Source organism: Artemia franciscana, chromosome 5 (assembly GCF_032884065.1).
Source record: "Artemia franciscana chromosome 5, ASM3288406v1, whole genome shotgun sequence".
NCBI lineage: Eukaryota > Metazoa > Arthropoda > Branchiopoda > Anostraca > Artemiidae > Artemia > Artemia franciscana.
In genome coordinates this window covers 16,668,834-16,695,492 of record NC_088867.1, presented here as the reverse complement: position 1 = coordinate 16,695,492, position 26,659 = coordinate 16,668,834, and the positions used below count along the sequence as shown (strand labels likewise).

Here is a 26,659-nt window from a genome sequence, read left to right as displayed (position 1 = left end):
ATTAGGAGGAGGTGAGCCCCTCTTATGGGTAATAATTTCTGTTTGTTTTAAGTTTTAATGCTGTTCCTTACTTCCAGCTGAAAGAACTTTTTCATATTTATTTTTTCATTGTTTTTTTTTTTTAAATAATGCTAGTAAATCCTGCACTCCCTTCATGGAAATTTTCTTCCCCCATGACAAATTATCGACGGGAAGTTCCCCCAGTTTATCCCTCTCTTCTCAACCCCTCCCCCCAACAAAAAAAATCCTCCTGAAAACGCCTGTACACTTCCCAATAACCATTGCTATATGCAAACACTGGTCAAAGTTTGTAACTTGTTACCCCTCCCACGGGGACTGTGGGGGAGTAAGTCGTCCCCAAAGACATAGTTATAAGGTTTTTCGACTACGCTGAATAAAATGGCTATCTCAGAATTTTGATCCGTTGACTTTGGTAAAATAATTAGCGTGGGAGGGGGCCTAGGTGCCCTCCAATTTTTTGGTCACTTAAAAAGGGCACTAGAACTTTTTATTTCCGTTAGACTGAGCCTTCTTGCAACATTCTAGGATAACTGGGTCGATACAATCACCCCTGGAAAAAAAAAAACAAAAAAACAAATAAGCACGCATCCGTGATCGGATGATGAGTGATCGGATGAGATACAAAATTCCACATTTTTGTAGATAGGAGCTTGAAACTTCTACGGTAGAGTTCTCTGATACGCTGAATCTGATGGTGTGATTTTTGTCAAGATTCTATTACTTCTAGGGGGCGTTTTCCCCTATCTTCTAAAATAACGCAAATATTCTCAGGCTCGTAACTTTTGATGGGTAAGACTAAACTTGATGAAACTTATATATTTAAAATCAGCATTAAAATGCGATTCTTTTGATGTAGCTATTGGTATCAAAATTCCATTTTTTAGAGTTTTGGTTACTATTGAGCCGGGTCGCTCCTTACTAAAGTTCGTTACCAGGAACTTTTTGACTAGGAGCCAGGATGATGTGCTAGTGCCATCCATCCCTACAGTGCAGTTGGACTTTGGTCTGATAGTTGCTGTTGGACGTGCCTGAAATTCCATTCCTGTTGGGATTCGACGGTCCTGTACCATAGGCTCCTTCAAGAAACGGCTGAAGAAGTTTTTAATTAAAAAAACATAAATTAAATTGTAATATTGATCAGCTATTTATATTATTTATTTATTTAGATTTAATTTATTTTATTAATTACTTGGATTGAATTTAATTGTTTAGATTTGGGTGGTGTGAGTGTTGGATCCTCGATGTATATATATATTTTTTTAATTTATTAAGTAGGTGGTGTGGAGACCGGTTGTACTCGGGTGAGGATTGGTGAGTAGACTCTAAATATATTTTAAGTTTGAATGTATTTAATAGTTATTTATATTTTGTTTTGTTGTTGTTTTTTCCCAAATAACGGGCCATTGTGCCCTTTGGGATATTTTTGTTTATAAATGGATGGATATTGATAATGAAAGGAACTTGAACTTTGAACTTGAACAATGGTGTGTAATATCTCACTGATTCAATAACTAACTTAACCTGTCTAGGTCACGTCAGAAAATTAATAACATTGTAACAAGCAGGTGCACGTCAAATGTAACCAATTTCCAGTCACCGATTTTTCTCTCCCGCCTGTCAATTCGTCCAGATAAAGGAAAAACGCGATCCACAAGCGACGATTAGATTTCTCGAAACGTTTCCATTTGAAAACATTCCCGAATCAAAATATTAGGAAGACTCTCTTGGTCCATCTGTCTAGTGCATATATATATTGGGGGAAATCTCTTTCGAATTCTAAACCGGACAAAAATTGTTGGAGTATAAAGGCTCCCTGAGAAAAAAAACGCCTTGAAAGAAAAAAGAAAGAACGAAAAATCATAAAGAAAAATTAAATCTTGAAGGAAAAATATTTCTTAAAGTGTTATGTAACATCTCACATGTGCGCCGTCATGGCGTAACACCCCGCTTGTACAACGTCAGGTTACGTCACACTCACGTGTGTGACGTTCCCAGTTACAGCCAGGGGTTCTCCACTTGACTTGTGGGTCCTGACCTCTAACAAGTCACGCGAGGATGTATCATCCTTGACATAGGTAAACAATGTCATATTACATAACATACAGGTTTGGTAGAGTATTACGTGACATAGGTGCGCATAATTAATAATACCTGCTGGCTATCGTTGGAATCAAGGTATATATGTGTCGTGGAATGGTAGGATATATGTATCGTGGAATTGTGGGATATGTGTGTCCAGGAATCCCTATTACGTAACAACAGGTGCACTGTAGTATTACCTAAGACCCAGGTATGCGTAATAGTATCTTGAGGTTTTGTAGCTTCAACCCTATATCCCATATGGCTGCGCTTAAAGGTATAGGACCTTCACTACTTCTAACTACTTTCGTGGAAAGGTCAGAAACAGGATGATGAAAGTCAGGATTATAATCTTTTATCCTCATATTGTTTATTTCTCAAATTTTAAGCTGATCGACGAACAGGGAGATCTGAGGCATGCTTTTTCACTGTAGTAACAAAGATTGGGACCGATAATTTTGTATGGGTTTTACAATAATTAATACATGTTTCTGGTATAAATTAGTTAGAAGACGCCCGTCTTTGTTTTAAAAAGCTTTTAAAACAAAAGCTTTTAAAAAGCTTTGGTTCTTCTGGGCTTCTTTGGTAATGCCCCTGGAACTTCTAGCTAGGCACCAAGAATGAACAATAATCATTCCTGGGGCTTACTTTGGTGACTCTGGTCATGCTCACTACAAACGCTTGTATATTTATCTTCCATGCAAGGAAAAACATGCCCAGGACTTTCTAAGAAAGCAGATGGGAAGCGGAAAAGAGGGTGCAGGGTTAGCCACAGATCCTTGTCATTACTCAAGCAATACATATTGAAAATCACTGGGTTTTCAATATACGAGAAATTAGACATGGCCGTCTTTCTACTAAGGTTTGTGCTAGACGGAGGCGGAGATTTAAGAGAGGTCTGAGGTATCCTTTTGAATTCTAATCATTTTGACTGAAGATATTAATTTTGGATGATTGTTATATACTCAGCTGAAATACGATTGTTACATCTTTGTTTTAAAAATCAGATTGGTTATGGTGTAAGCTTCTAGGCCATTTTGGTTTTGCCTCTTGGCCCCTGGCTCCTTTTGCTAGGCCCATAAAACGGCTCATGGCTATTCTAGCTAGGCACATAAAATGTCGCCTGGTCATTCTTAAGGAAAGCTTTTGTGCCTCTAGTCATGCTCACTGTATTTTCTTGTATTTTTGTCCTTCAAACAAAAAATAACACGCCCAGTGCTCTTTAAAAAAAGGAGGCGGGAGGATGAAAGGGAGTTGATGGAGGGTGCACAGAGCCATTTTGTGCCTCAAGCAATAGCCATTGTGCCAGGCACACAAAATTACCCCTAAAACTTCTGGACACACGCTTTTGTGCCGTTAATCATGCTCATTCTCGTATGGCTGCACTTCAAACAAAGTATAACATGGTCAAGACTTTATAAAAAAAAAAAAAAACAGGTAGTAAGATGGGCAGGTTATACTGAAGGGGTAACCGATCCATTATGTGCCTCAAGCAAAATAAATAGCACGCTTTTGACATAAGCAAGGCTGGATATAGCTGTGTTTTCTGCTAAAGGTTGTAATTGGAGGGGAGGGGGCAAGATTTAAGAGAGTTATTTGACCCATTCTGCTATTTTTTCATTAAAATAGAGAACGAAAATTATGCACAACCATTTTATTATAAAATTAAATACTTCTCGTTTAATTAAGCTGCACCACGCAACCGAGGATAAGAGTCCTTGACCATTTTTGCTTGAATGTTTCATTTGCACAGTTTTGGTCCGTTACCTTTGCGGCTGTTTTGATGATTGCCTCCTGAAGGCACATCCTTTGAAGTATTTGTCTGTTTTAAAGGAAATAGTCATTTTGAATTGAAACAGTGTCTGCTTGAGTTCAACCAATTTTTCGGTTTTTTTATTAATATCTTGCAAAGAAGTGATAAGAAGAAATTTTTGGAAAATTTTCAAGGATGAAACACAATCATTTTTAAAAGTTAAAAAGGCTCAAACAAAACCAGTCTGTTGTGGGGGGGGGTAGAGAAGTAGGTGAAACAAGCGTCATTTTAGGCAAGGGGTTACTCAAGACAGACTATATGCTGCTTAATCGCCATCTATCAATCCTGTAAACCATCTGGAACCACTGTTATCTAGTTACCTACTATCAAAGCTTAATTAAATAACAAATGTGTGAACCGTTTGCAAAAAAAAAAAAAAATGGACAGGGGCAATTTTAAAGGGAAATCTCTTGGCGTGTAAAGTTTTTTTTTATAATTTTTACTGCTACTCGATTGGAGTTTTGAAAAAGTTCATAACAGATAGGCTAATGGCAGACCTGCCATAAAATTTCCCACTTCACTGTATTGTGTCACAGTCTCTTAATTGTACCCAAACCAGTTTGATTGTGCTGAGTTAGAAATTCTGGCTAGTTATGACTTCGATAACCGTCACGGCGATTCTACCTTTTCCTGAGTAATGAATCACGTGAGTGTTATTGAGTTTCGCAATAATGATGCGGGTTTCCTGAATTTATTACCTGCTACGCTGCAGTGGTTACCTTTGTTATTTGCCGTGACTTTTTTCTTTCTAGTTCAGTAATTATATTTTTAGTTTACGCATCGGAGTTTAATGGCTGTTTAATTTTAAGTTGTGTAAGTAATAACCGAAAAATTCTGCTTGTATCTACACTTAATAAATCAGGAGGAATATTTAAACGAAGGAAAATTGGCGAACGTTCGCATTCTAAAGTAACCAGTGGCGTAGCTGGGGAGACGGACAGGGTTTCGAAACTAACGTTTTAATCACGTTTTGATCTTACTTACATTTTGAATACGAGAGGGGGGCCATAACTATCTCCAGGCGTTGAAAATCCTAGCAACGCATCTGACAGCAACTATACTATACTGATATGTTGGGTTTCAATAACTGTCGAGGATAATCCTGCATTAAGATTACCTCTGAGAAGGGAACATAACCCTCCCCTGTGGGCACGAAAATTTGTTCAATATTTTTACTAGTTTCACTAGTAGTGCTTTAGAATCTTAGATCCTAATGTTATTTACAATTGATGCATTTTATGTTGAATTTGCATTGTGGAAACCAAGGTTGCCAACCGGTGACGAAAATTCATTAGATTTTAATGATTTTTTTTTGTGGATTCAGTAATTTTCTTCTATAATCTAGAGATTTATGTGCAAACTTAGTGATTTTTTAGTTCAGCTTTGGCAGAATAAAACTCACTGATAAATCACTAGGAGTGGCAACCCTGGGGGGGGGGGGGAGTTGTATTGCTTTTGAATTAAATTCTGCTACGTTTAATACAAAGGAGGGTTTTTTTCTCAATGAAGGTAAGGGGAATAATCTACTTTAGTTGATTATCAGAATACAATAATTGGTTTATTTGGACAAATCATCGAAAAGTGTATTCAGTAATATTCACATGCTTTTTCTTGCGAGCAAATTAATTGATGAAAAATGGCACTTGTATGATACACCCCCTACCGCTCAAGTTGTTAATGCATTGACGTACTGCAAACCAGTTTCTTTCGCTAGTTTCTTGCAACTTAGCGTGAGAAAAGATAAAGAGAAGTGACCAAATAAATGGGAAATATATAACTTGGGTATATATTTGCACATTAGGAGAATGCAGGGTAAAGAATTTGGACAGTTTGAAGTCAGAAAACTATTACTACTCCATAATATCAAAATAATTGTAGCTAACACATTTTGCACGCAGACCTGCTGTACTTAAAAACCCTCCTACCCTTATTTGCAAATATATAGCCCAAATTCGTTTTTAAAGTATTGTGTTTTTTTTTTATCAAACTTAGATACATGTTTATTAAGATTAACCTAACTTTACTTCTTGAGTGGTAGGGGATATATTGTACAAGTACCAAAAAACTAATAAACAGTTGAATAGGCACATATATATATATATATATATATATATATATATATATATATATATATATATATATATATATATATATATATATATATATATATATATATATATATATATATATATACATATATATATATATATATATATATATATATATATATATATACATATATATATATATATATATATACATATATATATATATATATATAATATATATATATATATATATATATATATATATATATATATATATATATATATATACATATATATATATATATATATATATATATATATATATATATATATATATATATATATATATATGTATATATATATATCTATATATATAAAAACTAGCTGTTGGGGTGGAGCGTCGCGCTACCCCAACACCTAGTTGGTGTTGTGGTAGTTGGTGTAGCCCCCCAAGCCCCCCCCCCCCGCACGTAAGTTGTTACGCGCCATATTAGTTACGCGCCTTTGTAGTTGTGTCCCTGTGTCCCACCTGTAATATATATATATATATATATATATATATATATATATATATATATATATATATATATATATATATATATATATATATATATATATATATATATATATATATATATATATATATATATATATATATATATATATATATAACTACGTTTTTAACTACGTAAAACTTGCGAATATACAACATTCTTCGCTGTCCCATTGTCTGTGCATATAATTAGATTGTCAGGTTTACCAACTCTTGAACATGCAACATATAATTGTCCATGGGAAAAACAATTCGTATTCAGATCTATACCTCGTAATTCTAATGATTGCCCTTGAGCTTTGTTGATGGTGATTGCTAATCGAAGATTCCCTGTGTCGCCGTCGTCATTTATATATCCCCCTGTGCCCCCCGGCGTCCCCGTTGTAGTTGTGTCCCTGTGTCCCGGTCGTCATTTATATTCCCTTTGTCCCGGTCGTCATTTATATGCCCTGTGTCCCGGTGTCCCGGTCGTCATTTGTGTCCCGGTGTCCCGGTCTGTATATAAAAATAAGTTGTTTGTCTGTCTGTCGACTGACGTCATGTTTGTGTGTCGACTGACATCATGTTTGTCGACTGACGTCATTATAAGGATTGAGCTGTATGTCGTCATGAAGTTGTTTGTCGTCTGACGTCATGTTTGTCGACTAACGAAACTACAGACCGGGACACCGGGACACAAATGACGTGTTATGTCTGTTATAACGTAATAGAGGCAACAATCTTGACAGGGCCTTTTGAGGGTGAGGCTTTTCTTATTCCACGCATTCTCATGATTCCAATGGATCTGCCTTTTCAACCTAAAAGATTGCAATTCCGAATTTGATTAGCATATTTAGTTTTCAGTCCAGAACCACTAAAGCTATTATGTAAATATCAAAAATATTTATGTTGCCTGAGCAATAATTTTTAGTTTTTATTTCAAAATAGAAAATTACCTGACAATTTTAGAATTATATCTATCTATATATATAAAAATAAGTTGTCTGTCTGTGGATCAGGTGACGTCATGTTTCTGTGTCGACTGGCGTCATGAAGTTAGTTGTCGTCATTTTTGCTATGACGGTGACGTCATTAAAGATATTTAAGACGTATATGTTCACGTAGAAATCTATTAATGTTTAAGTTTAAAATGACTGATGAACTTACAATGGCAAAAGCCGATGAAGATGCTCAAAGAGTCTATGCCAAAAAACTTCTGCTGATAGAGAAAGTCAGAAAAGAAAGCGTGCCGAGGAATCAAAAGAACAGCAAGGAAACAGGCTTGAGGCTAAAGAACGCAAAACCGCGCAGTTAGATAAAGATCCACCTGGACAGCGAGAGTCAAAACATATCAAAACTGAAAATGATAGCGATGATGATTGGGTTTGGGATCTTGACTTGGATAAGGTCATCAATGCCTACCAGATTTTAGTTTAAAAAACAAAGGTTCGGCGATATGTATTTCATAGTGAAGCTGAAAAATAAAGAAGAAAAAGAAAACTGAAAAAAGAAAAAATGTAAAAAACTAAAAAATACTAAAAAGAAAAAACACTCAAAGAGAAATTACAGACCGGGACACAAATGACGACCGGGACAGAGGGAATATAAATAACGACCGGGACACTCAAGGAGAAATTACAGACTGGGATACCGGGACACAAATGATGACCGGGACACATGCAATATAAATGACGACCAGGACACAGGTATTTAAGAATATCGTTCAAAGACAAATTTTTAATTGTAAGAAGACCGTTGAAAGAGAAATTTCTAATTGTAAAATGACTGAAGAACCTACAATGGCAACACCCGAGGAAGCTGCTCAAAACGAATGTATTCACGCCGAAGTAGCTGAGTTGGTAAAGCGTTATGTTTCAGGTTCTTGGTCCGAGAGGCTCCAGGTTTGAACCTTGGCTTTAGCATTAATACAAAAGAAGAAAAAAACTAAAAAAGGTAAAAACTACAAAAAAACTAAAAAGAAAATATATATATATATTTATATATATCATCTTTTCCACAAAAATAATAATTTAGTGCTTCTGCTTAAAAACAGCAATCGAATTGATGCCTCCTGATACGCAACTATCAACAAAGTGGCAATCGTTATGGTCGGTGTTCAGTTCTTACCTCGAGATAATATTCTTTATAGGCGAAACAATCAGTTGACAAGAATTGCTTAAACTCATCGATGCTACGATGCCCTACAATATCCTGACGAATATAAATGACGCCCGGGACACTCAAAATAGAAATCACAGACTGGGACACCGGGACACAAATGACGACGGGGACACAGGGAATATAAATGACGACCCGGACATAGGGACACAACTACAACGGGGACGCCGGGGGGTACAGGGGGATATATAAATGACGACGGCAACAAAGGAAATGGTCGATTAGCAATCACCATCAACAAAGCTCAAGGGCAATCAATAGAATCATGAGGTATAGATCTGAATACGGATTGTAAGAGTCGGTAAACCTGACAATCTATTTATATGCACAGACGATGGGACAGCAAAGAATGTTGTATATTCGCAAGTTTTACGTAGTTAAAAACATATATATATATATATATATATATATATATATATATATATATATATATATATATATATATATATATATATATATATATATATATATATCCAATGAAGATGCTCAAAGAGTCTATGCCAAAAAAACTTGCTGCTGATAGAGAAAGTTAGAAAAGAAAGCGTGCCGAGGAATCAAAAGAACAGCAAGGAAACAGGCTTGAGGCTAAAGAACGCTAAACCGCGCAGTTAGATGAAGATCCACCTGGACAGCGAGAGTCAAAACATATCAAAACTGAAAATGATAGCGATGATGATTGGGTTTGGGATCTTGACTTGGATAAGGTCATCAATGCCTACCAGATTTTAGTAAAAAAAACAAAGGTTCGGCGATATGTATTTCATAGTGAAGCTGAAAAATAAAGAAGAAAAAGAAAACTGAAAAAAGAAAAAATGTAAAAAACTAAAAAATACTAAAACTAAAAAACACTCAAAGAGAAATTACAGACCGGGACACAAATGACGACCGGGACAGAGGGAATATAAATAACGACCGGGACACTCAAGGAGAAATTACAGACTGGGATACCGGGACACAAATGACGACCGGGACACAGGCAATATAAATGACGACCAGGACACAGGTGTTTAAGAATATCGTTCAAAGACAAATTTTTAATTGTAAGAAGACCGTTGAAAGAGAAATTTCTAATTGTAAAATGACTGAAGAACCTACAATGGCAACACCCGAGGAAGCTGCTCAAAACGAATGTATTCACGCCGAAGTAGCTGAGTTGGTAAAGCGTTATGTTTCAGGTTCTAGGTCCGAGAGGCTCCAGGTTTGAACCTTGGCTTTAGCATTAATACAAAAGAAGAAAAAAACTAAAAAAGGTAAGAACTACAAAAAAACTAAAAAGAAAATATATATATATATATATTTATATATATCATCTTTTCCACAAAAATAATAATTTAGTGCTTCTGCTTAAAAACAGCAATCGAATTGATGCCTCCTGATACGCAACTATCAACAAAGTGGCAATCGTTGTGGTCGGTGATCAGTTCTTACCTCGAGATAATATTCTTTATAGGCGAAACAATCAGTTGACAAGAATTGCTTAAACTCATCGATTCTACGATGCCCTACAATATCCTGACGAATATAAATGACGCCCGGGACACTCAAATAGAAATCACAGACTGGGACACCGCGACACAAATGACGACGGGGACACAGGGAATATAAATGACGACCCGGACACAGGGACACAACTACAACGGGGACGCCGGGGGGCACAGGGGGATATATAAATGACGACGGCAACAAAGGAAATGGTCGATTAGCAATCACCATCAACAAAGCTCAAGGGCAATCAATAGAATCATTAGGTACAGATCTGAATACGGATTGTTTTCCCATGGACCATTATGCGTTGCATGTTCAAGAGTCGGTAAACCTGACAATCTATTTATATGCACAGACGATGGGACAGCAAAGAATGTTGTATATTCGCAAGTTTTACGTAGTTAAAAAAATACATATATATATATATATATATATATATATATATATATATATATATATATATATATATATATATATATATATATATATTCACAGGTGGGACACAGGGACACAACTACAATGGCGCGTAACTAATATGGCGCGTAACGACTTACGCGCGCGGGGGGGCTTGGGGGGGGCGCGCCCCCATCAACTAGGTGTTGGGGTGGCGCGAAGCGCCACCCCAACAGCTAGTATAGTATATATATAGTATAATAGCTGTTGGGGTGGCGCTTCGCGCCACCCCAACAACTGGTTGGTGGGGGCGCTTCGCCCCTCCCCGCGCGCGTAAGTAGTTACGCGCCATATTAGTTACGCACCATTGTAGTTGTGTCCCTGTGTACCACCTATGAATATAGATAGATTTATATATGTGTTTTGGACTACGGAAAACTTGCGAATATACAACATTCTTGGCTTTCCCATTGTCTGTGCATATACAAAGCCTTATGTACTTATAATGACGTCATATGCAAACGCTCTTTTTACAAACAAACAAAAATGCATACAAACAACTCGTTTTTATAAAGATAGATAGATCGATAGATACAATACAAATTAACTGCGTAAAACTTGGGAATATACAACATTTTTCGCTGTCCAATTGTCGCTGCATATAAATAGATTGTCAGGTTTACCGACCCTCGAACATGCAACGTACAATTGTCCATGGGAAAAACAATCAGTATTAAGATCTATAGCACATTTTTCTAATGATTGACCTTGAGCTTTGTTGATGGTGATATGCAAATGCTAATCGAATTGGGAATTGCAATCTTTTAAATTGAAAAGGCAGATTCTTTGGAATCATGGGAATGCGAGGAATAAGAACAGCCTCACCGTCAAAAGCCAACGCTATATCATGATCGAATTGATGCCAGAATCAGTTTTATCACAAACGTTTTACCAGTACCTCCTGGTGCATCCAAAAAGAAAATTTCTCCAACGTTGTTATCGACACAATGCATTATCGTATCATAAATGTCTTTTTGTTCCGACGTTAACTTGGAAATGTTATTTTGTACATACGACAATAGATCACTCGTACTGTAACTTTATTCACGATCCAATTCTACACATGTCGAAACAGCAGCGGTACGATTAGGTGAAGGCATTCCCAAATCCTGAAGAGGTTTGTTTGCCATACATACGCACAAATCTTCTATAATAACTAAAGTGTAGTTATAAATTTCTGATGTAAAATCAAAAGTCATATCTGACGTCTCTAACCGTTTTCGATGGAGTATATATTCGGACATTTTTGATTTATATTTTTCCCATAGCTCTATAGGAGCTGATGGAGAGCAAGTTGTTAGTATGATGCCAAACAATGCACGAATTTGACTTGGAGTTGACGTTTCGCACGCGTCATTGATGCAGTTATCCCAGTCTTGGTCATTCTCCAATAAATTCAGAGCTTGGCATGCACTACGGTAAGTGTCATGTATAGTACCGTTTACAGTTCTAAAATACTCAAAGGACGTCGGACCGGGTACATTCACCAAAAGCAGGCGTAGAAAGAAGCATTCATGTTGATTGGGGAGAATGTTGTAGAGTCTTCCTATCGTGGTATCTTTGAAGATGGTAGGTTGGCCGTCGACTGACTTACCCTGTTTTCGACGCTCAAATACTTTATTTTTAGTATTCCACGTGTAATACGAAGGCACTTCAGTATACAGCAGTTTTTTTTGCAAAAGAATCATTTTTGCACAGCGAAAAGAAAGCAGTTAACTTTGTATCCGGTGGATTCTGGGCTCTTTGTTGCACGTTGGATTCCGAAAAATAAACACGTTGACCATTCTGTAAATGTACCGCTAAGTGAACAACAGCTGGACTACGTTCATGTATCGGAAATGAAAGAATTCACCAAACAGCTTCATTACTGCTTATGTATCTTCCAGCCTGATATTGTACGATTTAGTCGATATCTTTGATTTCGGACTGCAAGCCAAAAACTGCCATGTCACTGCCTTTATTGACGTATTTTCATATGTATTTGATTGCCTTTACGGAGTTACAGTATTCAACATTTATGTGTGCATTAAATGTTTTTGATAATAATGGGTAATATGGAACAACCCACTGGTTATCTACTTCGATGGTGGTACCGTTACGCTTCTTTATTATTGCTATTTTACCGCCATCTTCAGTGGATCTTCTTCTATATTGTGGGTAACCATCATTGCCAGTAATTGTGTTGGATAATAAAAGTCGAGGATATTGCTTTGTGCACCTTCCTTTGGCCATGCATAGTAAATTTTCGTTCAGTGCACCGCAAGATCCATGTATCAGATTTTTTACAACAATATCATATAACCCCTTATCGACATTTTCATCAGGTATTTCAGCGGAAATCACATCATCAATTTCGTTAGAAGTAATTTTATAATGTAGCCAGATTAGTATATGTGCGTGTGGCAAACCTCGTTTTTGCCATTCTACTGAGTACATCCAGCATCGCACTGACCCAAACACTTCAAGTTTTACTATGTAGTTTATCAGTGATTTCAACTTTTGCCGGAAGACACGGGCCGTAATGTCATGTCTATGAACCGCCGATTGTCCGTGAAGTAAAAGCTGCTGTATCTCGTCCCAAGATTGATTACATGTAAATGTAATAAATAAATCTGGACGACCATAGAGACCAACATACGCAATAGCATCTTGAACATATTCGTGCATATGACGGGGACTGCCAGCATATGACGAAGATAAAATCGTTAATCTTCCAACGTTTGTGGTATTACCGTCATTTACAACTGCATCTCGCAAATCAATGTATTGTTCAGAGCGGATCTTGGTCTGATTCAGACGGATAAATAGCAAACGTTCTGATTCAATTTTTGCATAGAAATAAACGACGTATTGGTGAAACAATTGGCGGCATTTTAAAATATAATTGTCTTCATCCTGCTGAATCATTAATCTATAGGAATAATAATGCATTGCACTGCATTTCTTATTCATTTCTTTGTTAGTGGCTGGATTCATCAATTTAACATTAAAGTGATAGCCGTCGGCTCCATCCCAAAAAATTATAGGATATTGTAGGGCATCGTAGCATCGATGAGTTTCAACAATTCTTACCAACTGAGCGTTTCGCTTATGAAGAATAATATCTCGAGGTAAAAACTGATCACCGACCATAACGATTGCCACTTCGTCGATAGTTGGAGCATTGTATCTACGCACATGTTGGCCAGGAGGCGTTTTGTCAGCGGAAATAACAATTTTATTCGTATCAGTAGGCATCAAATCGATGGCTGTTTTGAACAAACGCACTAAATTATTATTTTCGTGGAAAAGATGTTGCAATTGGGAAACGATTGTCCTTTCAACGTCGGGAGAAATTTCGCAACGTGCATTCAATTCAGAATTTCTATCACTGATGAAGTACAATTGTAAAAATTTATGATTCTCGCCTGAGAATGGTAGAAGGGACCCTGCTCTATGATAAATTTGCCCTTTTACTTTGAAAGTAGGCATAAATTGATTTGGATTTTCGATTTGGGCACCAAACGACTTCATTTGGAAACATGATTTATATTTTCTGATCTGTGATAAAAAACGCTTAGATTCTGACGTAGTTCCAGTAAGCAAAGTCTTCAATGGCTCTGGTGGTGCAGCCAATAGAGGAAGTTTAACTTTTCCTGAGGCGCAACACATTCCCATTGTTTCACCATTGAATTTCAAGACCTTGCAATGGGGACAAATTTTAGACATAGTCCCGATTTGAACACATCTACTCAAGCTATAATCATCAACTGGGCTGTACCTGAATGCCAGGCGATAATTTTCAGGTTGCTCTTGTGATTCCTCGGCACACTTTCTTTTCTTACTTTCTCTATCAGTCGCAAGCCTGTTTTCTTGCTGTTTTTGTGATTCCCCGGCACGCCTTCTTTTTTCACTTTCTCTTTTAGCATCAAGTCTGGTTTCGTGTTGCTCTTGTGACTCCTCGGCACGCTTTCTGTTCCTACTTTCTCTATCAGCCGCAAGCCTGCTTTCTTGCTGTTCTTGTGATTCCTCGGCACGCCTTCTTTTTTCACTTTCTCTTTTAGCAGCAAGTCTGGTTTCGCGTTGCTCTTGTGATTCCTCAGCAGGCTTTCTTTTCTTACTTTCTCTATCAGCCGCAAGTTTTTGGCATAGACTCTTTGATGAATCCAGCCACTAACAAAGAAATGAATAAGAAATACAGTGCAATGCATTATTATTCCTATAGACTAATGATTCGGCAGGATGATGACAATTATATTTTAAAATGCCGTCAAATGTTTCACCAATACGTCGTTGATATGTATGCAAAAATTGAATCAGAACTTTTGCTATTTATCCGTCTGAATCAGACCAAGCTCCGCTCCGAACAATACATTCATTTGCGAGATGCAGTTGTAATTGACGGTAATTCCACAAACGTTGGAAGAGTAACGATTTTACCTTCGTCATATGCTGGCAGTCCCCGTCATATGCATGAATATGCTCTAGATGCTATTGCGTATGTTTGTCTCTATGGTCTTCCAGATTTATTTATCACATTTACATGTAATCAATCTTGGGACGAGATACAGCAGCTTTTACTTCAAGGACAATCGGCGGTTCATAGACATGACATTACGGCCCGTGTCTTCCGGCAAAAGTTGAAATCACTGATAAACTACATAGTAAAACTTGAAGTGTTTGGGTCAGTGCGATGCTGGATGTACTCAGTGGAATGGCAAAAACGAGGTTTGCCACACGCACATATACTAATCTGGCTACATTATAAAATTACTTCTAACGAAATTTATGATGTGATTTCCGCTGAAATACCTGATGAAAATTTCGATAAGGGGTTTGATATTGTTGTAAAAAATATGATACATGGACCTTGCGGTGCACTGAACGAAAATTCACCATGCATGGCCAAAGGAAGGTGCACAAAGCAATATCCTCGACTTTTAGTATCCAACACAATTCCTGGCAATGATGGTTACCCACAATATAGAAGAAGATCTACTGAAGATATCGGTAAAACAGCAATAATAAAGAAGCGTAACGGTACCACCATCGAAGTAGATAACCAGTGGGTTGTTCCATATTCCCCATTATTATCAAAAACATTTAATGAACACATAAACGTTGAATACTGTAACTTCGTAAAGGCAATCAAGTACATATGTAAATACGTCAACAAAGGCAGTGAAATGGCAGTTTTCGGCTTGCAGTCCGAAATCAAAGATATCGACGAAATCGTACAATATCAGGCTGGAAGATACATAAGCAGTAATGAAGCTGTTTGGCGAATTCTTTCATTTCCGATACATGAACGTAGTCCAGCTGTGGTTCACTTAGCGGTACATTTACAGAATGGTCAACGTGTTTATTTTTCGGAATCCAACGTGCAACAAAGAGCCCTGAATCCACCGGATACAAAATTAACTGCTTTCTTTTCGCTATGCAAAAATGATTCTTTTGCAAAAAAACTGCTGTATACTGAAGTGCCTTCGTATTACACGTGGAATACTAAAAATAAAGTATTTTAGCGTCGAAAACAGGGCAAGTCAGTCGACGGCCAACCTACCATCTTCAAATATACCACGATAGGAAGACTCTACACCGTTCACCCCAATCAACATGAATGCTTCTTTCTACACCTGCTTTTGGTGAAAGTACCCGGTCCGACGTCCTTTGAGTATTTGAGAACTGTAAACGGTACTATACATGACACTTACCGTAGTGCATGCCAAGCTCTGAATTTATTGGAGAATGACCAACACTTGGATAACTGCATCAATGACGCGTGCGAAACGTCAACTCCAAGTCAAATTCGTGCATTGTTTGGCATCATACTAACAACTTGCTCTCCATCAGCTCCTACAGAGCTATGGGAAAAATATAAATCAAAAATGTCCGAAGATATACTCCATTGAAAACGGCTAGAGACGTCAGATATGACTTTTTATTTTACATCAGAAATTTATAACTACACTTTAGTTATTATAGAAGATTTGTGTGTATGTATGGCAAACAAACCTCTTCAGGATTTGGGAATGCCTTCATCTAATCGTACCGCTGCTGTTTCGACATGTGTAGAATTGGATCGTGAACTAAGTTACAGTACGAGTGATCTATTGTCGTATGTACAAAATAACATTTCCAAGTTAACGTCGGAAAAAAAAGACATTTATGATACGATAATGCATTGTGTCGATAACAACGTTGGAGAAATTTTCTTTTTGGAGGCGCCAGGAGGTACTGGTAATACGTTTGTGATAAAACTGATTCTGGCATCAATTCGATCTAAAAATGATATAGTGTTGGCAATTGCGTCGTCCGGAATAGCCGCAACGTTGCTGCCTGGTGGAAGAACTGCTCATTCCGCTTTGAAATTGCCTCTGAATTTGCATTCTACAGAAATTCCCACGTGCAATATTTCCAAATCATCTGGGATGGGTAAAGTATTGCAGCAATGCAAACTTATTATTTGGGACGAGTGCACAATGGCACACAAAAAATCGCTCGAGGCTCTGGATCAATGTTGAAATATTTGCTTTGGCAGCACATTAATATTGCTTGCGGGAGATTTCAGGCAAACATTACCTATAATACCTAGATCAACCCCTGCAGACGAAATGAATGCTTGCCTGAAAAATTCTAATTTATGGGCACACGTAAAAACATTAAAATTAACTACAAATATGCGTGTCCGATTGCAAAACGATGACTCTGGTCAAACATTTTCAGATGAATTGCTGGCAATTGGAAACGGAAAGCTCCCAGTAGACTCAATTTCAAGACGTATACAACTACCTGCTGAATTCTGTAATTTAGTGACGTCCAAATTGAATTGATTGAAAAATTATTTCCGAATATTCTAAACAATTATAGAAAATAATAAATGGCTAAGTGAAAGAGCGATTCTTGCACCCAAAAATATAGACGTCCACGAAATCAACAATATTGTTTTGACCCAGATTCGACACCAGGTAGTCCTTTACAAGTCAGTCGACACAGTTTTGGAACCAAATGAGGTGGTTAATTATCCATCTGAATTTTTAAATTCCGTGGATCTTTCAGGGTTTCCACCACACGTGCTACAACTAAAAATAGGCGTACCAATAATACTGTTAATAAATATCAACCAACCAAAGCTTTGCAATGGCACACGACTTGCCGTAAAAAAAAAAAAACAATGGAAAACGTAATAGAGGCCACAATCTTGCTAGGGCCTTTTGAGGGTGAGGCTGTTCTCATTCCTCGCATTCCCGTAATTCCAACGGAACTGCCTTTTCAATTTAAAAGATTGCAATTCCCAATTCGATTAGCATTTGCGATCACCATCAATAAAGCTCAAGGTCAATCATTAGAAAAATGTGGTATAGATCTTAATACTGATTGTTTTTCCCATGGACAATTGTACGTTGCATGTTCGAGGGTCGGTAAACCTGACAATCTATTTATATGCAGCGACAATTGGACAGCGAAGAATGTTGTATATTCGCAAGTTTTACGCAGTTAATTTGTATTGTATCTATCTATCTATATAAAAACGAGTTGTGCGTATGCATGTTTGTTTGTTTGTAAAAAGAGCGTTTGCATATGACGCCATTATAAGTACATAAGGCTTTGTATATGTACAGACAATGGGAAAGCCAAGAATGTTGTATATTCGCAAGTTTTACGTAGTTCAAAACATATATATAAATCTATCTATATTCATAGGTGGTACACAGGGACACAACTACAATGGCGCGTAACTAATATGGCGCGTAACGACTTACGCGCGTGGGGTGGCTTGGGGGGCGCTACGCGCCCCCACCAACTAGGTGTTGGGCTACCCCAACAGCTAGTAGAAGATAGATAGATAAGTTTTCTGTCTGTCTGTCGAGAGACGTCATTATAAGTCCGCATATGACGGCTGAATTCATTTCATCATATACCAATTCAAAAACGAATGTATTCAAGCCGAAGTAGCTGATTTGGTAGAGCGTTATGTTTCAGGTTGTAGGTCCGAGAGGTTCCAGGTTCGAACCTTGAATACAAAAGAAGAAAAAAAAACTAAAAAAGGTAAAAACTACAAAAAAACTAAAAAGAAAATACTAAAAAAACTAAAAAAGCTAAAAAACTAAAAAAAAAACTAAAAAAAAGGTAAAAAACTAAAAAAGAAAAAAAACTAAAAAAAAGGTAAAAACTACAAAACTAAAAGCTGAAAAAAACTAAAAAAAAGGTAAAAACTACAAAAAAACTAAAAAGAAAGAAAAACTAAAAACTAATAAAAAAACTAAAAACTGAAATAGAAAAAAAACTAAAAAAAGGAAAAAAAAATTGAAAAATAAAGGAGAAAAAGAAAACTAAAAGAATAAAAACAAAAATAAAAAAACTAAAAAGAAAAAAGAAAAAAACTAAGAAAGCTAAAAAAAGGTAAAAACCAAAAATAAAACTAAAAAGAAAAAAAAAGAAAAATATAGAAAATTTGTTTCATCATATACCAATTCAAAAACGAATGTATATACAGACCGGGGCACAGGGAATATAAATGACAACCGGGGACACTCAAAAAGAAATTACATACTGGGACACAAATGACGACTGGGACGTGTTTGTCGACTGACGTCATGTTTGTAGCGTTATGTTTCAGGTTGTAGGTCCGAGAGGTTCCAGCTTCGAACCTTGAATACAAACGAAGAAAAAAAAAACTAAAAAAGGTAAAAACTACAAAAAACTGAAAAGAAAATACTAAAAAAGCTAAAAAACTAAAAAAAGTTAAAAAACTAAAAAAGAAAAAAAACTAAAAAAAATGTAAAAACTACAAAACTAAAAAGAAAGAAAAACTAAAAACTAATAAAAAAAACTAAAAAAACTAAAAACTGAAAAAGAAAAAAAAACTAAAAAAAAGAAAAAAATGAAAAATAAAGGAGAAAAAGAAAACTAAACAAAAACAAAAATAAAAAAACTAAAAAAGGTAAAAAAAAGAAAAAATAAAAAAAATTAAAAATTTGTTCCATCAAATACCAATTAAATAACGAATGTATATACAGACCGGGACACAGGGAATATAAATGACGACCGGGGACACTCAAAGAGAAATTACAGACTGGGACACCGGGACACAAATGACAACTGGGACGTTTGTGTCGACTGACGTCATGTTTGTCGACTATAAATGACGACTGGGACACAACTACAACGGGGACGCCGGGGGGGCACAGGGGGGATATATAAATGACGTTGGGGACACAGGGAATGTTTGATTAGCAATTACCATCAACAAAGCTCAAGGGCAATCATTAGAACAGTGAGGTATAGATCTGAATACGGAATGTTTTTCCCATGGACAATTTTATGTTGCATGCTCAAGAGTCGGTAAACCTGACAATCTATTTATATGCACAGACAATGGGACATCGAAGATGTCCCATTCGAAGACAATGTCCCACCAACTAGGTGTTGGTGTAGGCGCCCCCACCAACAGCTAGTATATATATATATATATATATATATATATATATATATATATATATATATATATATATATATATATATATATATATATATATATATATATATATATATATATATAACAATTTATTACCTTTGTTATTACTCATTATTTAGTAATACGTATAAATTATCTATTAATCAGGTGCTCATGAATTTCAATTCGTTCTTTTGTTTGCTTCAAATTATGGGAAATTAAAAAAAAGATGTTTTTTTTTTTTAATGAAAGCAGTGAGTTCAGTAGAAACATAGACAAATGAAAATTGTTGCTTCCCAGTTCATGGGAAGTATATACAACTTATATCTTACAAACTGGTTCTATTAACTGGACTCATATAAACTAGCGCATTACTGAATCAATTCTGAAATGCTAAGCTTTTCAAAAAGTTCGTGGTAACGAACTGTAGTAAGGAGCGACCCGGCTCAATAGTAAACAGAACTCTGATATCAATAGTTACATCCAAAGAATCGCATGTTGATTTTAAATATATTAGTTTCATCAAGTTTAGTCTTGCCCATCAAAAGTTAGGAGTCTGAGAAAATTTGCCTTATTTTAGAAAATAGGGGGTAATACCCACTAAAAGTAATAAAATCTTAATGAAAATCACACCATCAAATTCAACGTATCAGAGAACAGTACTGTGGAAGTTTCAAGCTCCTATCTACAAAAATGCGGATTTTTATTTTTTTTTCTTTTTGGCAGAAGACAGATTATGGATGCGTGTTTATTTGTTTATTTGTTTTTTTTTCCAGGGGTGATCGTATCGACCCAGTGGCCCTAGAATGTCGTGAAAGAGCTCATTCTAAAAGAAATTGAAAGTACTAGTGCCCTTTTTAAGTGACCAAAAAAATGGGAGGGCACCTTGGCCCCCTCCCACGCTCATTTTTTCCCAAAGTCACCGGATCAAAATTTGAGATATCCATTCTGTTTAGCATAGTCAAAAACCTACTGACTATTTCTTTGGGGACGACTTAATCCCCCAGAGTCCCCAGGGGAGGGCTGCAAGTTACAACACTTTGACCATTGTTTACGTATAGTAATGGTTATTATGAAGAGTACAGACGTTTTAGGGGGACTTTTTGCTTTGGGGTGGGAGTGGGTCGGGGGGAGGGGGCTATGTGGGAGGATCTTTCCATGGAGGAATTTATCATGAGGGAAAAGAATTTCCATGAAGGGGGCGCAGGATTTCCTAGCATTATTAAAAACAAAACAAAAAACAATGAGAAAATAACTAATTGGTTTTTCAACTGGAAGTAATGAGCAGCCTTAAAACATAAAACAAGCATAAAATATTACGTATATAAGAGGCTCCGTCTCCTCCACAATACCTTGCTCTTTACGCTAAAGCATTTTTAGTAATTTCAAGTATTTATTCTACGGCCTTTGTGATTCAGGGATTATTCTTAAGGATTTGGGACAAAATTCAAGCTTTAATGTAAAGAGCGAGGTATTAACGAGGGGGCGAAACCCCTCATATACATAATAAAATACACAAATATAGAAGTTCGTTATGTCAGGTAATTCGTAAGGTGTATATATTTATTACTAACAAAAACGTTCATAAAAAAAAAATAAATCTAGTTGCACTTTTAAGTAACTAAAAAGTGGAGGGCAGCTAGGCCTGTTCCACAACCCCATTTTTATCAAAATTGTCCAAGCAAAACTATGAGAAAGCCATTTAGCAAAAAAAATTAATGTGCAAGTTCGTTTTAATTATTCATGTGCAGTTAGCCAAAATAAAAAACGTTCAGAAATTAAATAAAAAAAGTTTTTTTTTTTAACTGCAAGAAAGGAGCGACATTAAAACTTAAAACGAACAGAAATTATTCCGTATATGAAAAGGGTTGTCCCCTCCTCAACGCCTCGCTCTTTGCGCTATTTTGTTTTTTAAGCAATTGTGAGAAAGAGTCAAACTTTACCGTAAAGACCGATACGTCTAGGAGGGGACAACCCCTTTCATATACGAAATAATTTCTTTTCGTTTTAAGTTGTAATGTCGCTCCTAACTTGCAGTAAATTTTAGTTTTTTTTGTTTAATCTTGTTAAAGACCAAAGTTGAAGCTTGAGGCGAATAGATAATATTCTTCCATCAATTTTGGAAGGTATGTATATAAAAGTTGAAAAAATAAACTAACTCGTGACATTTTGGAATATCTGTAGAATTTCAAAATTATAACTGAAAATAAATAATCTCCCCCTCCCCTCCGGAAAAAAAACTATACTTTAATAGGAGAAGAAGATTTTATGAATAGCCACTATAAAAAAGAATAATTTAAAAGACTCAATATTCTTTCGGTGACTATTATATGGAGAAATATTTGTATGTAATTATACAGCTCTAATAAACTCAAGCAGGCTTAGTTAAAAGTGAAGTGCTAGCTTTTAGAATTCTAGATATTGGAGAACATCTCAAGTCAGCATATTCGAGTTAATTTTGTAATCGTTAATTACGTAATCGATGAGGTAATAGTTATTTGTTGGTAGTTGTGTCTTATAAAATGGTAGTTGTGTCTAAGGAAATAAAATATACTCAAGCAGGCTTAGTCAAAAGTGAAGTGCTAATTTTTGGAATTCTAAATATCAGAGAACATCTCGATTCAGCATATTTGAGTTAGTTTTGTAGATATATCTTACGTAATCGATCAGTAATTGTTTTTTGTTGGTACTTGTGTCTAATAGCCACTATACTCAAGTTCTGTTGAGAAATAGGGTTCGGTCGATGCTAATGAAATAAGATTAAGTATGATGAAAATATAATACTTCACTTAGGCAATGTACCAACTAAACATTTCTTACACCAACAACATTTTATAAAACATGAAAACAACTATTTTTAAAGCCACTAAATGTGGGTTTGCTGTGAGTTTGGGGGGTATGCTATCAATGTTATCGTGAAGTATTTGTACATTAAAAAATACAATCACATAAAATGGGAAACACATAAATGAGATTTTATTCAAAATGTAGTTCTTCTTTAATACATTTGTTTTTATTTTGTAGTGCAAAGGGGGGGGGGAGCTTACAAAAGAAAGAATTTTAAGCCTCTGGTTGACGATGTTTGACCATGGAGATTACAATACTATCTTAATTATGCTTAACAGCCTTTCAACTCCAGGACTGCCACCAAAAAGTGTCATTTGGCAGCATGCCATTTTAGGAAGGAGAAATGAAACCGAATAATTTAATTAAGCCATCAAATATTTCTCCGAGATCTTACAGTAGGCTATTTCAAATAACCCTCGTAATGAACAAAACCAAAAACAAGCATGACAAACAATTATTATTATAATTCCAACAATTATAGCAAAATATTTTTTTTCCTTTACGATTAATTGCCAAAGCTGCTTGTCAGTCTCATTGGTAGTCCTACTTCATCTACTTCTATCTAAAGCAAGACTACTCATTTTTTTTTAAACTCCAGCCATCTAAAGGCGTTAGACCATTAGAGGGTATCTAATCTCAAATTGGTGGTAACAGTTTACAGTGAGAAACAGTGCATATTCTTTTCTTTTTTTCAATAACGAATGAGGCTAAAATCTCCTAATTTATGGCTTTAGGCCATGGAAGAGTCAGTTGAATCTGGTAAAATTTGTATTCTCCTGTATTTGGTGTTTTGCAAAAATGAGAGAAATGTCGCTTTGCTGAGGCTTGTAAAGATAGAGGGGGTTTGGCGATGAGAGGCTCTCTAAACCATCTGTTCAGCATTTTAAGCCATATAAATTGATTATCTATTTTAGAATCTCTATTTTCTGATATGTTGTTCTTCTTTGAGCAGCAATTAATGTTTTATGGTAAACAATGGTAGGAAAACCATCTTTGCTCTAGTTTGGCAATATAGGGGCTCAAACTGCCTCTAGGGATATAGATTATAAAAATTTGTATCATGACCGTTTTTGTGCAAAAATTGGTGTTTGATGGGAAAAAAAGGGCATAAATTGCCTCTTCCCTCGAGCATGACCTCTCTTTTTATTATTTGTTTTAGTCATGGTTTGTTTTTTTACTTCATCTACTTATCCATTGCATTATTTTTATCATTGTGATTTATTTAATTGCGCATTTTGAATTTATTTCACTGGTTTCATTCACAGCAATTCTCGCTTGTTTTTGGTTTATAATTTCTCTCTGCTCTAATTCTCTTGGGAAAACCTTTTCAGTTTAATTCTATTTGTTTCTAAATTGACAAATTTCTTCAAAAATTTGTTTCTCTTCATTAACATTATCTTCTCTTTGCTTCTTATCTTGCTGCTATCCTATATTTTAATATGTGAATGGAAGACGAAAATTTAGCTATCATTCCATATCTAAATTAAACTATATCTATCTACTTTCTTGAATTCCGTGTGAGTGGTTTTCGTAGATAAATTTTGAAATATTTTCAATATTGAAAAATATTTTGATTATTTGCTGGAAATTGATGAAAAATGACAATTTTCTGTTCTTTAACCAAACTTGAATCCTTCTCTAATGAATAGTTTTTGTAGTTTTATACCTCTGGCTCAGTGAATGAATAGTTTTGACTAATAAATCCAATGATGTGAGGGTCCTGTCAATTTGGTGTAAGTTACAGTTGCAAGATTGTCGCAAAATTATTCGGCTGCTTGTCTGTTAAACGGAACACACACAAGAAGTATATTAGGTTAATTCTAATGAAACATAAAAGAATATAATGATAAAACAATCCTTTAGAAACAAAATTATAGAACTTACGACAAAGAATTATGGAAAGCAGGCCGCAAAGAACGTATACTAACCCCTAAAGGCCTCTATATATTAAAGATTTAATAGGAATATACATACATCATAATTTTTCTCATTCAAAATAACCAAATTATAACCGAGCCCAGAGAGGCAAACCGGTTTCTCGCAAATATTATATAGCGTAATTCTTGAGTGTGTTCCGTTTAAAAGACAAGCCCATCACTTGTTTCGGAGTCAACATGTACCTTAAGATCTTCTTGGTTCAGTTTAGTTACCACAAAGGGTTTCAAGTCGATAGGAGAGGCAACAAGTTTGAAAGATTTGTTTGTTGATCATGTTGAGTGTGTGAGTTACAAGCAAGGCTGTATCCAGGAGGTTAACCTCCCCCCACCGCGAAATTTTTTTCACAATGATGCATATAACCAAATTGTTGATGAGTTTTTAATGGTTTTTGCAACTCCCCCAACCTCAAAAAATTTCTGGATATCCGTTTCATCACTAGCTTATTAGAGACAAAACAAAGTAAGGCCTATTTTGGGCATCGTTAACCAGAAAGTTGGCATGTTTTCAATTAAGGTTATCTTTATTGAGGTGTCTGCATCCCTATCTAAATGTCCCGTAGGTTCTAGCGAGTTGGGAAAACAAATTTTTTGCCCAGTTTCAGGTGTCAAATTGATTCAACTGAGTTTTTTTTTTATGAAAAAAGGACATTTGAGTCTACGTGGCTCAATGAGTTGTTGTTGTACAAAACAAATTTCCAAACAGAAAAAAAATTACGCCTGTCTGTGGCCATTTGTTAGAACCTATTTTGGAAACTAAGTGTTTTTTTTTTTTTTTTTTTTCTCCTGTGTTACGATCTTATTGGTAAAAGCACTTGAGGATAAAAGTTTCAATCCAGTTAAAAAATGTTTTTGCTCTTTTTCAAATCTCATTTTTGCGGTGGGTCCACGCCATCCTATATTTTTTTTTTTTTTTTGCAAAATAGACTCCTCTTGCCCCTAGTACTTGTAGCTGCAACTTTAAAACTGATCAGGAAAGCTGCTATCATTCCTGACGCATATTTATTGGGTTTCCCATCTATTTCAGACAAAATGGATATCTCCAATGAGTTTACATGAGGTGGGGTTGAAAAAATTGTATGGAGAGAATATCTTGCTGTTCTCCAATCACATTTTATATTACAAATAATGAAAATAAATAAAATGAGACATAAATAACATAAATAATGAAAATAAAATGTGTAATTTTTGTAGGATGGAAACATAGTTTTTTATGGGTGTATTGGTAGGTTGAACGAAAAGGCAAAATTGTTGTTGTTTGGAAGGGTTTTTGCGACTAGGAGCTGAGAAAATGCAGATTATTCTTCTCACTTTCTTAAATATTACTCCTCTGTTTGTGGGACTACTCCAGGCAAACCAAAGTTTAAAGAGAGTTAATTGTTCTATTGCATTTTTTTGAGTGTTTTCTTTGTGTTTCTTTTTTGTTGTTGTTGTTTGTTTTCATGAATACTCCCTGTTATTATTATTAAATAAAAAGAGAACTAGAAAATTCAATTTCCCATTTTACGAAACCCTTTTGAAATTATTGTAACCATTCCTTCCATACGGAGTGGCCAGAATGAAAGAAGGAAGAAAGAAATGGTTCTAGGCATTTACCCTCCATCCAGATAATACCCCGTGACAAATATACACCCCTCTGGAAATACCCCACGGAAAATATCCCCCCAGAAAATGCCCGTCTTAGAAAATTAATCCGCGCCGAAAGGAAGTTATTCCCAAAAACTTACTCCCCACTATAAAATATCCCCCTGACAATTCCCCTCTCTGCAAAAAACCCCACCAAGAAAAATTTCCGTGTGTTTCCATCAAATACTTTATGTAAGCAATGAACAA

At 35.8% G+C, this 26,659-nt stretch overlaps 1 protein-coding gene across 1 annotated transcript in view; it reads left to right on the top strand.

Moving 5' to 3' along the window:
- The first annotated feature begins 4,590 nt into the window (after positions 1-4,590).
- LOC136027032 (chloride channel protein 2-like) overlaps positions 4,591-26,659 on the top strand; it is a 172,142-nt gene continuing 150,073 nt past the window's right edge. Inside the window, exon 1 of the mRNA XM_065703946.1 lies at positions 4,591-4,726. The gene's annotated coding sequence lies outside the window, so the exon portion shown is untranslated. The remainder of the gene's footprint in view (positions 4,727-26,659) is intronic.